Raw genomic sequence first — 15966 nt, 5'->3', positions numbered from 1 at the left:
GGACAGAGACACTGGTGAGCTCTATTTTTGCACTTTACCTCTACCTTGCCAGCACAGGCGGGCACACATGGACACAGCCTACAAAGCCATGGGCATGTCCTACCACCCGCCCTCTTCCCCCACCGTCCTAAAGCTGTGGGCATGCCCTGCCCTCAACACGCTACTGCAGACTAGCTAAAGCCAGCAGGGGACTGCAGTCCATACAGGGACTGTCTCTTGATCACCTGGTTCTGGTGGCCAGAGGGGCTCGCATTCCCGGGTCCCATGGGGCTGAAACAATCAGAAAGACAGTTCTGGGAAGGCTACCCCACTGCGGGCACTACACAGACAGGAGACTGAAACACATCCCCAGTCTGCCTGTGACAAAGGCCCTTTCCTGGTCCTTCCTGGAGTGTCAACGTGAAAAATAGGTTTCAGCTTCGCCACACATCTAGAGAGTACAGAGGCACTCTCAAGGGACACGTGCAGAGAGACGCCATCTTTGTGCCCTCCCTTGGCCTCACCACAGCTCACTGGTGTGTCCCTGAAAGGGACTTATGCACTTGTCCGAATCCTTAATTTTTGCAACTGCCCCTGAGGGGAAACTTCCAGACTTCCTGGTCTGGAGGTCAGCAGGCTCTGCAATTGCAGCCTCACAGGATTACATATACTGCATACTTTAAAAGCTGCTGCTGGAGAAACTGGCTTGCAATCAGCCTGAAACGAGGTGCTGGATGAGATCATTCCTTTGGGAACACTGACATGTCTTGGCACACCTTCAACAAGAATAAATCAGAGACCTATCAAGAATAAATCAGGCCACTTAGACAATCACAAAGGTTTGAGAGACAACCAAGAGCTGGGGCAAGGTTGAACAATAAGCTTCATCTCCTACACAAGACCATTTCTTCAAGACTGGGACAGATAGCTCTTTCACATAATACATGGAAAAAAACAGAGAGCATCAAGCCTAATGAGGAAACAGAGTAATATTCTACACATGAAAGAACAAAATAACACCTTAGAAAAAGACCTGCACGAAATGGAGGTAAGTAGTGTACCTCTTAAAATGTTCCAAGTAATGGTCGCCAAGATGCTCACCAAACTCTGGAGAAGAATGGATAAACACAGTAGAACTTCAACAGAGAGTTTAAAAATATATAAGCAAGCACCAAACAAAAGTCACACGGCTGAATAATACAATAACTGAACTTAAAAATACACAAACAGGGCTCAACAGCAGATTAGATGAAGCAGAACGAATCAGTGACCTGGAAGACAGGGCGGTGGAACTCACCCAAACAGAACAGCAAAAAGAAAAAAATAGTGAAAATCGTCTAAGAGGTCTATGGAACATTAAAGCATACAAACATTCACATTATAGGACTCCCAGAAGGAGAAGAGAAACAGAAGGGGGCAGGAAATGTAGCTGAAGAAATAATGGCTGAAAACTTGCCAAACCTGGAGGAGGAAACAGACATCCAGGGCCAGGAAACACAGAGCGCTCCAAAGGAGATGAACCCAATGAGACCTACACCAAGATACGTTGCAATTAAAATGTCAAAAGTTAAATACAGAGTCTTAAAAGCTGCAATAGAAAAACAACTTGTTGGGGTGCCTGGGTGGCTCAGTCGGTTGAGCATCTGACTTCAGCTCAGGTCATGATCTCACGGTTTGTGAGTTCGAGTCCCACATTGGGTTCTGTGCTGATGGTTTGGAGCCTGGAGCCTGCTTCAGATTCTATGTCTCCCTCTCTCTCTGCCCCTCTGCCACTCGTGCTCTGACTCTCTCTCTCAAAAATAAGTAAACATTAAAAAAAAAATTAGAAAAAAGAAAAATAAAAACAACTTGTTGAGTACAAGGAAGACCCCAAAGGCTATCGGCTGATTTTTCAGTAGAAATTCTGCAGCCAGAAGGAAGTGGCATTATATATTTAAAGCTCTGAAAGGGAAAACCTTCCAACCCCAAGTGCTCTATCCGACAAGGCTGTCATTCAGAATTGAAGGAGAGATAAAAAGTTTCCCAGACGAGTAAAAGCTAAAGGAGTTCATCACCACCAAACTGTCTTACAAGAAATGTTAAAGGGACTTCTTTAAGCCAGAAAAAAAAAGGCACTAACTCATAACAATAAAATATAGGAAAGTAAAAATCTCACTGGTAAAGGCAAATGCATGTATCAACCATGTATAAAGCTAGTATGGCAGTTAAAAGGCAAAGTATAAAATTGACTATAATTACAATAATTAGTTAAGGAGTACACAAGATAAAAAGATGTCATACATGACATCAAAAAATGTAAAATGTGCAGGGGGAGGACTAAAAGCGTAGATGCTTTAGGATGCACTCAAATTGAAGTTGTTATCAACCTAAAATAGACTGTTATACATATGTGTGTGTGTGTGTGTGTGTGTGCCATTATATGTGAACCTTGTAGTAACCACAAAACAAAACCCTATAGTAGATACACAAAGATGATGAGAATGAAATCTAAGCAGAATACTAGAGAAAGTCATCAAACCACAAAGGAAGAGAGCAAGAGGAGAAGAAAGGAACAGAGAGAAACTATAATAACAGCCAGAAAACAACTAACAAAAAGGTAATAAGTACATGCCTATGAACAATTACCTTAATTGTAAATGAACTACATTTTCCGATCAAAACTCTAGAATGGCTGCATGGATTTTTTAAAAGGCACCAAGATTCGTTTACATGTTGCCTGCAAGAGACTGCCTTCAAATCTAAGGACACACATGGACAGAAAGGGAAGGACTGAAAAGAGATATTCCATGCAAATGGAAATGAAAAGGAAGACAGGGTAGCAATACTTATATCAGAAAAAATAGACTTTAAAACAAAGATGGTAATAAAAGACAAAGAAGGCACAATATAATGATAAAGTGGTCAATTCCAGCAAGAAATTATAACATTTGTAAATACTTATACACCAACATAGTAGCACCTAAACATATAAAGCAAATATTAACAGATCTAAAGGAAGAAATTTACAGCAATAAAATAATAATAGGGGACTTTAACATCCCCATTTATATCAATAAATAGATTACCCAGACAGAAAATCAAGAAAGAAACATTGGCTTTAAGTGACACACTAGACCAGAAGTACTTAGGAGATGTATATAGAACATTCCATCCAAAACCAGCAAAGTATACATTCTTTACAAGTGCTCATGAACCAGTCTCCAGGATAAATCACATTAGGCCACTAAACAAGACTCTGTAAATGAAAGACTGAAATCAAATCAGGCATCTTTTCCAACCACATCAGTAAGAAACTAGAAATCAATTACAAGAAGAAAAGTGGAAAAAGCAAAACTATGTGGAGATGAAACAACATACTACTAGACAAACAATGAGTCAACAAAAAATTAAAGGAGATATCAAAAAATTCCTGGAAACAAATGAAAATGGAAATACAGTTCTAAAAGGAAAGCTCATAATGATACAGGACTACCTCAAAAACAAGAGATATTTCAAAGAAACAATCTAACGTTACACCTGAAGAAACTAAAAAAAAGGAAGAACAAACAAAGCCCAAAGTTAGTAGAAGGAAAAGAATAATAAATGTCATAGCAGAAATAAATGAAATAGAGACTAAAAGAAAACAGTAGAAAAGATCAATGAAACTAAAATCTGGTTCTTTGAAAGGATAAAGCTGACAAAACTTTAGTCAGACTCACCAAGAGAAAAGAAAGAGAAGCCTCCAATAAATAAAATCAGAAATGAAAGATTAGTTACAACTGTTACACAGAAATACAAAGGTCCCTAAGAAATAAGTACAAACAATTATAAGCCAACAAAGTGGACAACCTGGAAGAAATGGATGAATTTCTAGAAATGTACAACTTACCAAGACCGAATCATGAAGAAATAGAAAATCTGAATAGACCATTTACTAGTAAGAAGATTGAATCAGTAAGCAGAAACCTTGCAACAAACAAAAGTCCAGGACCAGATGGTCTCACTGGTGAATTCTACCAAACATTCAAAGAAGATTTAACATCTTTCTTTCTCAAACTCCTCCAAAAAATTTAAGAGGAGGGAACCTTTCCAAACTCATTTTACAAGGCCAGCATTACCCTGTTTCCAAAACCAACAAAGATACCACAAGAAAGAAAATTACAAGCCATGATGAAAAGATCCTCAGCAAGGTATCAGCAAAAACCAAGGCAACAAAACATTAAAAGGATCATACACCATGACCAAGTGGGATTTATTCCAGGGAGGCAAGGATGGTCCAACATCCGTAAATCTAACAATATGATACACCACATTAACATAAGAGTAAAAATCATATGGTCATCTCAATAGATGCAGAAAAAGCATTTGACAAAATTAACATCCATTTATGATAAAAAAAAAAAACTCTCAACGAAATGGATATAGTGAGGGCGCCTGGGCGGCTCAGTCGGTTGGGCATCCGACTTCGGCTCAGGTCATGATCTCGCCGTTCGTGGGTTCGAGACCCGCGTGGGGCTCTGTGCTGACGGCTCGGAGCCTGGAGCCTGCTGTGGATTCTGGGTCTCCCTCTCCCTCTGCCCCTCCCCTGCTCACGCTCCGTCTCTCAAAAATAAATAAACATTAAAAAAATTCAAAGTGGATATAGTGGGAATGTACCTCAACATAATGAAGTCCAATATGACAAACCCACAGCTAACATCATACTCAACTGTGAAGAGAGGAAAAGCTTCTCTAAAATCACGAATAAGACAAGGATGTCCACTCTCACCACTGTTATTCAACATGGTATTGGAAGTCCTGGCCACAGCAATTAGGCAAAAAAAAAAAGCAATAAAAGGCATCTATATTGGAAAGGAAGAAGTAAAACTACCACTATCTGCAGATAATGAGATACTATACAGAGAAAGTCCTAAAGACTACACACACACACACACACACACACACACACACACACCAAAAATCAAAACAACAACAAAAACACCTGTTAAAACCAATAAATGAAGGCACTTGGGTGGCCCAGTAGATTAAGTGTCCAACTCTTGATTTCAGCTCAGGTCATGGTCTCGTGGTAGTGGGATTGAGTGAACTCACTCAAACCAGTTCCACTGCGTGTGGAACCTGCTTCATATTCTCTCTCTCCCTCTCTCTCTGCCCCTCCCCTGCTCATGCATTTTCTCTCTCTCTCTCTCTCTCTCTCTCTCTCTCTCTTTCAAAATAAGTAAACATTTTCTTAAGAAAAACTAATAAATGAATTCAGGAGACTTGCAGGATGCAAAAATCAATGTACAGAAATCTGTACATTGAAATTCATTGTAACAATGAAATCTGTCACTAAGAATGAAATATTATTTAATATTATTTAATTATATTGAAATAATATTTAAAAATATTAAGAAAAAAATATCTCACTTACAATTGCATAAAAAAAGAACACCATAATTAGGGATAAATTTAACCAAGGGAGTAAAAGATCTGTATACTGAGAACTATAAGACATTGATTAAATAATTTGAAGAAAACTCTGATACACGAAAAGATATTTCATGCTCAAGGATTAAAAGAATTAATATTGTTAAAATGTTCACACTACCCAAAGCTATAGATTTACAAGTTCAATGAAATCCTTGTCAAAATTCCAATGGCTCTTTCACAGAACTAGGATAAACACTTCTAAAATTTGTATGGACCCAAATAGCCAAAGCAATCTCGAGAAAGAACAAAGCTGATGGTATTACACTCCCTAATTTCAACCTATACTATAAAAGTTATAGTAATCAAAACAGTATGGTATTGGCCTAAAAACAGACACATAGATCCCATCCTTTCTGCCTCCACACGTCCTTTCTGCCTCTGCATGCTACCTTTCTTATTTTGGTGGTAATAGCACCTCTTGCCTTGGGAATTCTTGCCCCATTCCATGTGGATTCTGATGAACCTGCCAATTAAGCTCCACCTCCTCTCCCCAGTGACCCCCCCCACACACACACACAGTCACTGGGTGACACACAATCCCGGCTGGACTGCTAATGGCAACCTTTGACTCACCCAGCATTTAGAATGGAACCCAAAGTGGACCACCAACAATTCTCTCTGGAAATAATCTGTGAACATGGTGAGAGAGAAGCCTGTTTCTGTCAGGATTGGATGTCTGGTGCGGCCAATGGCCGTTTTGCCTGACACCTATAAAACTCTTGTCTGGAGAATGGAGCCAGACAGAGACAGATACAGATGGACATAAAAATTAAAAGATATTGTGGTACCTATCACTGGTGGCCCATATACAGACTGTCTAGTTAGTGACAGAAAACCATTCTGAGTTGGGTGACCCTTGTGGCCAGCATCATCCTGACTTATACAGGATCTTTGAAAATCCTGTATTTTTTAAAAAAATTTTTTTTTAATCCTGAGGATTCAGAAACATCAGAAGAATCTATCTTTGTAATTCAGTGTATCAGGAAAAGGAAAAAATGACATATTTCTTTTAATAGATTCAGAATATGCATTTCATAATGATCAACACCTGTTAACGATCAAGGAAAATGATAAAGATTAAATACCAATAATCTACAGCAGCAGTTCTCAAAGTGTAGATTTCTCCCTTTTTATTGAGGAAATATTGGTATATAACATTTTGTTTCAAGTGTACAACATAATAATTTGGTCTTTGTATACCCTACAAAGCGATCACCACGGTGTAGACACCATCCATCACCATGCAACTGGGCCCCTTCACCCTTTTGCCCACTTTCCACTCCCTTCCCCTCTGATAACCACCAGTCCATTCTCTGTTTGTTTGTTCTTTTTTTTTTTTTTGGATTCTGCATATAAAAGAAATCCTGTCTAACTTATTTCACTTAGCATAATGCCCTCCAGATCCATCCATGTTGTTGCAAATGGCAAGGGTTTCCTTCTTTTTATGACTGAGTATTATTCCATCATATATATACTGCATTTTCTTTATCCATTCATCCATTGGTGGACACCTAGGTTATTTCCCTATCTTGGCTATTGTAAATAATGCTGCCATGAACATACAGGTATGTATATATTTTTGGATTAGTGTGTTTATTTTCTACAGATCCATGCCCAGAAATGGAAAGCTGGATCATTTCATAGACCTATTTTTAACTTTGAGGAACGTCCATAATATAGGTCTAGGTAACCATATATGAGTAGGTTGATTTCTGGGCTCTTTAATTTGTTCCATTGATCTAGGTGTCTGTTTTTATGCCACTACAATCCACCCCTTGACTGCTCAGAAGAGAAACACATGCTTCTCACCATGCATCACATCTTAAACCATCCCTTGCTTAAATTATGCTGTCTTCCCACCTAAATCCAAAGTACAGTCCTCTCCCCAGAAAGAGACAACCCAAAATCACATCCAGGTATTGCCTGATGCTCTAAATTCCAGATCTCTGAGCAATACAGATATGTTTTAGAGATGACTCATAGTCTTACAAGCCAGGCTTTCATCATGAATTGAACCCTCTCAATACATCCTATTCAGAATGATTATTAATGTGCTTGGAAAAGGAAAATATCCAGCAACTTTTCTTCCTACCGTCTCTTCCGTGCTGCCATGAGTGTATTCCTCAGTTCAGTCTTTCTGTTCATGAAGCTACCTCCAGGGGTGTCCATCACCATTCAGCCCACCTACTCAACTTTAATCCCAATGATGATATTTCCAAGATCTACAATTGGCTCTTTTTCATATCACTATGATTCCATCCTGGTCCTTCTGAAGATAGTAATTTCATGTTTTAAAGCTCTTCTCTTTGCCTTACTATGTCCCCTTGCGAGTTTGTTCTTTAGGTGTTGAATGCCTTGCTCTCTGTTATGGTGAAAGCTTCCTTCATGGCCTTGGTGATTCTTGGATGGACGCTCATATTTGGATACAAGATGCCTGATCTGCCCAGCTGGTAGATGCTGTTTCTGTTTACTGTGGCAACTGGGGTGCAGGGCTGGGTGACCTGCTTGGTTTGCCCCCATTTCTCTTGCACATACCCATCACCTGAGTGCTCTCAAATGGCCATTCTACTGCTCCAGTCTGAGGTGAACCTCCATGGGCCCCCCTTCTTGACCTGTGTTAGAGGAAGGAAAAGATCCTGCACCCAAGCATCTCAAGAAGGCTCCCCAACTCCAATGTCCACAACCCTGGGGGTTAGGAGACCCCAGGGCCCTTACACCTCAGGTAGCCCATGTTAGGGGTCCTTCATCAACCCAACCCTCTCTGAATTTTATTTCTCAGGAACTCCCCCAAATCTCTGCTCCACTTTATGATGCTTTTTGTCTTTGTTTTCTTGAGTCGTTCTAGATTCATGAGAGAGAGACAGAGACAGAGTCAGAGACGGGAAAGAGAGAGACGAAAAGAAGGAGACCTTCTGTCATTTCCAGGGATTTGAAGCAGGAAAAGGAGGGGGGAGCGTATGCTTAATCTGCCATCTGTAGCTTTTCCTCTTTTATCCCCCTAGTAAAAATACATCACAACAGCAGATAATAAAGGATATGTATAGAATAAGGTGAAAATAGAAATAGAAAGTCAGGACTGACAAAAGGAACAGGGGCAGATATTTCAATCACGAAGGTTACAGAGTTGCAGCCTGGTGGCCATGGTAAAAAGTGAAACTAGACCGTGAGTTCCTGGAGGGCAGCAATGGTGTTTCAGCCACTGCAGTATTCTCAGCCCTGGGCCCAAACCCAACCCAGACCGTTCTTCAATAAACCATTGGTGAATGAGGTCACTTATTTACTTGGTTCTTTATTAAACCACACAGTCCTTGCTAACTGGAAAGAAAGCGGCATAAAATCTCACTGGTGGTAATATTATTTTTCCTGTCAGTAAATTAAAAGCCATTTCTCGGGGCGCCTGGGTGGCTCAGTCGGTTAAGTGGCCGACTTCGGCTCAGGTCATGATCTCGCGGTCCGTGAGTTCGAGCCCCGCGTCGGGCTCTGTGCTGACAGCTCAGAGCCTGGAGTCTGTTTCAGATTCTGTGTCTCCCTCTTTCTCTGACCCTCCCCTGTTCATGCTCTGTCTCTCTCTGTCTCAAAAATAAATAAACGTTAAAAAAAATTTTTTTTAAATAAATAAAAGCCATTTCTCATGTGTATCACAGAATGGATAGTGCCTTTGACGCTGTTCTATAGAAAGCATGAAGACAGCCTTCGTGTGATCAGTTTTCCAAATGACCTTTGGCAAAGCCTAAGAGCCTGACAAACCTCAGAGGATGCAAATCTTGACCCCACTGTCCTGGGTCCTGGGGCCCCAGGACTATCCTTCCTAGTCTAGCCGGGGCAGGGCGGGCAGGGCTGGGAGCCAACTGTGCGGGCCACACACCTCCATCTCTGGCTCTGATGAAGGGCCAGTCTCTCAAGCTGCCCTTCTCATGACCTAAGACGCTCCGTTTCATGCCCCCTCCCCCACCCCCGCCTGCATCCTTGGAAACAGTGCGAAGGTCTGGAAAGTCAAGCCAAGCCTGCTTCTTACTGTTTCCTGGGTCCCCAGCACAACCCTTTGGTCCTGATAAGTGCTGAGCTGGATCCAGTTGAAAGAAAACCCCTGCTAGCTGCTGCTTTGAGCCCTGGCCTGGGTGTCTAGGGTCCCCGAGTCATGCATTCACTCTTTACTCATTTTCCACTCATGTGCTGCCTCAGAAGATGGGAGCGGTGCCTCCTGGGTGCAGCCTGTGCCAGGCATGGGACACCCAAAAGACCCAGGAGATACCCTCTACCCTCAAGACCCACAGTCTCACAAAGGAGGTGACTCACGTCTAAGGCTCCTTGCCTACAGTGCCTGTTGTCTAGAACTGTCAGGGAGGTTAAGGCTATGAATACTCTACAGCACATCTCATGCACAGATTCATGATGGCGGTGGTGGTGGCTGTGGTGAACACCCGTCTATTCCCTCTGTGTGGTCCAGGAGGCCCCCAGCCCCCAAGTATCCATGAGGGCAGTGATTGGACGCTGGCTGCTCCGCACTCCCCTCAGCCTCCCCAGACGGGAGGAGGGAGTGAATCCAGAAAGCAGATTCCGGCCCCAGCAGGGGGATTCCCGTGAGTTTTGCTTTATAAGCTAAATGCTCTTTATTAGCCTGCAGTTAAGTTGTCTCTTTGTCTGAAGATTAAGTAGAAGTTTCCTCCCTTGGTGAGGGGAAGTGGAGAGGAGAAGGATGCTAATTAGCTGATCCCCCTTCGAGGCCAAGGGTCCATTTTATAACCTGCCTACAAGAGCCGGGCTGTAGGGCTTTGCAGGAGGCTCTTCCACACCGTGGGAAGCCCTTGGGGGCAGGCCCAGGCATGCATCTCAGCCCTGCCTCTTGCTAACTCTGGACGTGCCTTGGTCTCAATTTCCCCATCTGTAAAATGGGCATCAACATGTGCCTTGGGTATATTAGAAGTGCAAATACAGCCACCGCCCTGAAAGCCCCAGCCGAAGGGAGAGAGGTGTTTCCCCCCACCCCCGGATGAGCGTGTCTACTCACTGTCCTCTCCAGGAAAGGCTGAATGGGGCCATGTCACCTGGACCCTCTGAACTGACCAGACGTAGAAACGGGAGCAGGTGGAGATGGCCGGTCAGGTGCTCAGGCAGTTAGCACGCTTCCTCTAGCAAATCCTGGGAGGATCCATGGCAGTAGTTTCTCACTACCTGGGCATTCGGGTTACCTGCAGAGCTTATGGGAAAAGGCCAATTAGAAAACCAGATTATATAGAGAGATATCCTATCTATACACACACACACACACACACACACACACACACACGTATAAATCCCTATATAGCAAATATATAGAATATCTACCTATATATGTTCATATTTGTATATATATACATTATACTATTTCAGGTTGAATCATTAGGGGGGAAAAACACCCAAAGATTCGTTTAAAAGCTTGCAAAGCCAAGCAAGTGGCAACAGTTGAAATGACCTGAACATCCATCAACTGATGAGCGGGTAAATACAAGACAGCATCTCCATGCGGTGGAATATTATTCAGCCATAAAAAGAAATGAGGTGCTGTTTCACTCTGCACGGATGAACCTTGGAAGTGGTATGCTTGGTGAAGGAAGTCTGTCACCGGCTCCTGCAAATTGCATGAAATGGACTCCATTTATATGAAATGTCCAGAATGGCAAACCCATTGAGACAGAAAGCAGACTGGTGGTTGCCAGGGGCTAGGACAAAAGTGGGGGTGCTCAGGGGCACAGGGTTTCATTGTAGGGGGCGAGTAACAGAATGTTCTGGGATTAGATATTGGCAGGAGTTGTAAAAAGCCATTGAATTGCATGCGTTAAGAGGTGGATTTTATAGTATGTGAGTTCTATGTCAATGAAGGTGTTATAAATGTGCCTGTGAGGCAGGAGCCCGATATAGTAAGCTTGTCCTCAAATTGGTAAAAGATTCACGTGGAGAATCTTCTCTCTGTAGGAGCTGACTGCATCTCCGACGGAAATTTCTCCTCTGTACTGCGGAAATAGAGCACCAGGACTATTTAACTGTTTAAATATCCAGCAGCCTATTAATAAATTTGTCACTGTATTTCTCAGTATAAAAAAAAAAAAAAAACAGATGCCCTGGAGCAGCCCCACCATAGGCTGTCAAGAGTCCTGACTACTTGAGTGTTTATCCATTCTGCCAATATTCTAGACTCCCATCTGCATTGCCTTTGTTCAGGATTTCTGCCGCTTGAGTGCCAAAGCACCGGGATCCTCGGAAGTATCTGATCCTATGTCATCCCTTGCCCACGCTAGCATGTACCAGGCCTTTGGTCCTAGGGGGTTCTGTGTCTTCTTCACTCCGCCTCCAGGGTCCAGCCCCCTGCCCCATGCCGCTGCTCCTGTGGGCTCTGGGACCTAACCATGGACTCCCTTCTCTGCTGCTCTGGGGTCACGCTGCCTTCCCAGGAATGCTCCAAAGCTGACCATCTCTCCCCACATCCCCCAAATCCTCCTGTGGCTTGCTCATTCCTGCACACACACCGCCCCCCTCAGCCCAGAAGACAGTCGGGGGACACAGAGCTCTTTCTCAAAGACACAGGAACATCTCAATCGCTTTTCCCCTTCTTGGGGAAAATTGAAAAAAAAATTCAGTCACAGATGCCCTTCATCCAGAGGCACACGTCCTGCAACATGATTTTATGTGTCTCCCATCAGGAGGGGGTGGCCCTTCTCTCAGCCCTTGAACCTGAGCCTGGTCAGTTTGTGACCTACTTTGGCCAAGGGGATGCCAGCAAACAGGATGCAAGGAGAAGGTGGAAAGTGCTTGCCCCCTCCAGCCACCCTGAGCACACCCTGGAAAGAGACCAGGCTAGCCTCTTTGACCCCCAGCTTTCCAGGCCACTTAGCAAAGGCCCAGACATGTGGGGGAGGCTGTTGTAGACCATCCAATCCCAACAGAGCCAGCAAAGACCAGAAGAACCATCCAGGCAAGCCACAGAACAATGAGAAATAATAAGTGTGCTGACTGAAGCCACTGACTTTGGGGATGGTTTGTTATGCAGCAAAAGCTAACTGATACACTTATCTCTATGTCTTCTCCAGCCTGAGAAAACTGTCCCATCCAGGGAGACAGAAACTGTCATTGACTCATCTCGCACTGTTTCAAATCTATCGCGAAGCTCTGAGGCCCTCAACGCTTAAGAGGCTCTTGCAAATGGAAAGCATTGGCTCCTGAAATGAAAAAGCCAGGAGTCTAACTCTCATTCACCTGCCCTAACTTCGCTCCATGGGGGACAAAGCCTCACGGTCCAGTTTTAACAGGGAAAGGGCTACAGGGGAAAGAGGAATTAGGATAAACCAAAAAATAATTGCTAACACATCAACACAGGATGTCATCACGTATCTATTGAGCATCTGCTAGAGTCTAGACAGTGATGAGCAAATGAGACCCAAACCCAGATCTCAGATCTTACAGGCTAGCCTGGGACCCAGATATGAATCAAGTCATCACACGAATGGGGATTCATTCACTCATGTGACAAGTGTTTGTCACGTGTGTCAGTACCTCAAGGAGGCATGGAGCACACAGTAGGGCACACAGAGATGCGTCTGTCCCTGGAAGTCAGGCACAGGGAAGGTGGGGGGGGGGGGGCAAGTGCAAGTGCAAAAGCCCAGCTGTGGCCAGGAGGACCTGAGAAAAAGCCAGAGTGTTAGGGGAGACCGAATGTGGGGGGGGCCTTGGTGGGGGGCTAGGGTGCCAGGCCAATGTGAATGGTATCTTTAGACCCCAGTAGTCTCAGAAGGGAGAACTGGCCCACACGGTCATTGCCATCCTGCCTGGCACCACGTGGCCCAGGTGTTGACAGCACCCTGTCAGCAGCCTCGCCTCCCACCCCTGAGACCCACCCTGCCCCAGGGCCTCTGGTCCTGTGGCTCTGCCCTTGTTGGGAGTTCTCCCAAACAGGCATCTGAGACTCCACCCTTCTGGAAGCTTTCCCTAAAGCTGAAATCCGGGGGGGGCCTTTGGAGAGCGATGGCAGTTCTGGGTCTAGAGCAGTTCTGGTTCCAGGCACTGTTTGCCATTGTGGAGCGGGGGACCAGCCAGTGCCATGCGCTGGCTTCGGGTGATTGGTGAAGAACACAGGCCTGGGTGCCAGCACCCCTGCTAAGGCTGTTACAAGCAATGGCTACAACAATGCACGTAAGGAATGTAACCGGGGCACAGCAAGTGCTCAATAAATGTGTGACGCTATTTCTGTAATTCTTGTCTCAGTGTGGATGGTGACTCAGGGGCCCAGGGGCACATCGCGGGGGGTGGGGGGACAGCAGGGGATTCTCCTGGGCATTGGGCACTCAGCAAAGAGGCAGATACCAAAGGATGTCACCATCTGCTACAGACTCAGGCCCCAGAGCTCTGGAGAGACAGTGTGCCCAAGATATGCTGGAGCTGAGCATGGGCCAGGGGCGAAGGGAGGAATCCCAGCCCCAGGCTCATTCATGCCAAACCAGAGAGGTCTAGACCAGACCTCGGGTCTGGATCTAAATCGGAACATGGTGGGGAGGCCGGACCTAGCCCTGGGGAGCAGGCCAAGGTAGCAGGGTGGGAGCATCACATCATGGGGCCCACACATTCGCCTCTCCTTGTGTGGAGCCGTGCCCCCGCTGGCCAGGCGACGAGGAAGACCAGGGGGAGAGCACAGGCTGGGGCTCCACAATGTGGTGGCCACTTCCTGCGGAGCAAGGACTCGGACATGGGCAGCAAAAGGCTTTCAGAACTGGGGTACCTCACAGGGACTGGATCTTCTTTAGTCATTTATTTGCCAAGTAATTACTAAGCGTCCACCATGTGACGGCACTTTGTCCTGCTTACAGGTCACATTCTATGGTAAACATAGGAATGTACCCCCAGACCCCATCCTTAAAGGATGTGCTGCTTCAGCTGCTGGGGACTGTCAGCGGGGGCCCTCAGTGTCACCCATGGCTGCAGATGTCACCCTCACAGGCCTGCCCTCCCCAGGCCCATGTCCTGTCACTGACCCACACAGATGTGTCAAGGCCTGCCCACTTCCCGACTCAGGACAGCTCTGGGGCCATTCCAGCTCCAGGTCCCAAGGGGTCACCCTGGCTGTCCCCCACTTCCCACTTCTGCTTCCTCCCTTCCTGCCATAGGCCTGGCCAGGGGCCCCCCGAGCAGCCGGCTGTGTGTTCCGTGGGGGCACCCGACCAATCATACCTCCGCAGGGCTGGCAATTCATGGGCAAGGCCAATGAAACACCAGGTAAAGGACACCTTCCTGCACTGAGGGCTGTGGAGCACAGGATCGGGGTCTTGGGGCCAAACAACCAGGTGATGTCTGAAAGGCAGCCCAGGTTGGGCAGAGAAGGCTCCCTCCTGGAGAAGACTTGTAAGCTGAGACCCCGAGGCTGTGGAACGTCCCCTACCCTGACAGCAGGGAGGGGAGCAGCGAAGGCCCAAAGCTGCAGGAACTGGAGGGCAGCAGGTGGGCCGGGCCTCTGGGCTCAGGAACCACGTGGCCAGGGTGCCTGGGTGACACCCGAAGGGGTACCTGAAAAGTACCTGGAGGGATATCTGGAAGGGGACCTAGAGGATACCAGGAGGGTGATCTGGAGGGTGATCTGGAAACGTACCTGGAGGGAGCTCATTGGCTGCAGGGCTTGGCCCCGCCCCCATGGGAGCAGCCGCAGCCCCCACCCGTGAGAAGCAGAGAGGAGCGGCTTAGGGCAGGGGGTGGGGATGGGGGTGGGGGGGCTCAGGCTGCACTGATTCTGCTGAGGGTGCGGAGGCCCAACTCCCAGGGGCAGCCCTGGACCGCAGCTGCTCTAAAATCACCCAGTCAGCCATTTCACCAGCAGAAGCCTCGGCTTCGGGCATTTGCATCCAAAGCGATGCACAGCCTGCTTCCTGCCGTGGCCGCTCCATCTGCTGGCACTGGGAGCGGGGGGCCTGGACAATTAATTAAAGATCCCAGGGAGCAGTCGCCTCTCATTAAATCCCGCACGCGGGCGGGGGGGGGGGGGGCGTCAGGTGAGAGCCCCTCTTCCGTGGCTGCACTTTCTCCCGAGCCAAGCATTCTCACCTCCATTATCTCCATCGATCCCGGCCCAGGCTCTGAGAGAGATTATTATGACCATTTTGCAAGTGTAGAAGCGGAGACTCGGTCAGGTCGTGCGTCAGGGGCTCTCCGCTCACGAGCCGTGGGGCTGGGATCTACACGGGCAGGGCCAAGTCCCCGGTGCTTCCGCGGTCGGGGCCCACGCAGCTCTCTCTGGGTCTCCTGGGGCAGGAACAGGGACGCTGGGGTGAGGCTGAGGAGACGCACACGGGCTCTGCTCCCCAGGACTGCGGACAACCAGCCCTGGCCGGGGTCAGGGACCTGGAGCGTTCTGAGAAGGCGCCTTTGGCCTTGCGGGTCAAAGACGCTATGGGGTGTAGACGGAGTGTGTGCACTTTCCTCGGGAGGAAAACGGAATCCCCTGAGCCCGTGATGCTAAGGACCCAGAGACAGGCCCCCCCCCCACCTGTGCAGAGGGGCCTCCGAGAGTCCCTCCTTTTC

Source organism: Lynx rufus, unplaced genomic scaffold (genome assembly GCF_022079265.1).
Source record: "Lynx rufus isolate CCGP_SWC_20201006 ecotype Redwood Valley unplaced genomic scaffold, mLynRuf1.p SCAF_4, whole genome shotgun sequence".
In the NCBI taxonomy this organism is placed as follows: Eukaryota; Metazoa; Chordata; class Mammalia; order Carnivora; family Felidae; genus Lynx; species Lynx rufus.
Note: the sequence above shows the minus strand (reverse complement) of the source record.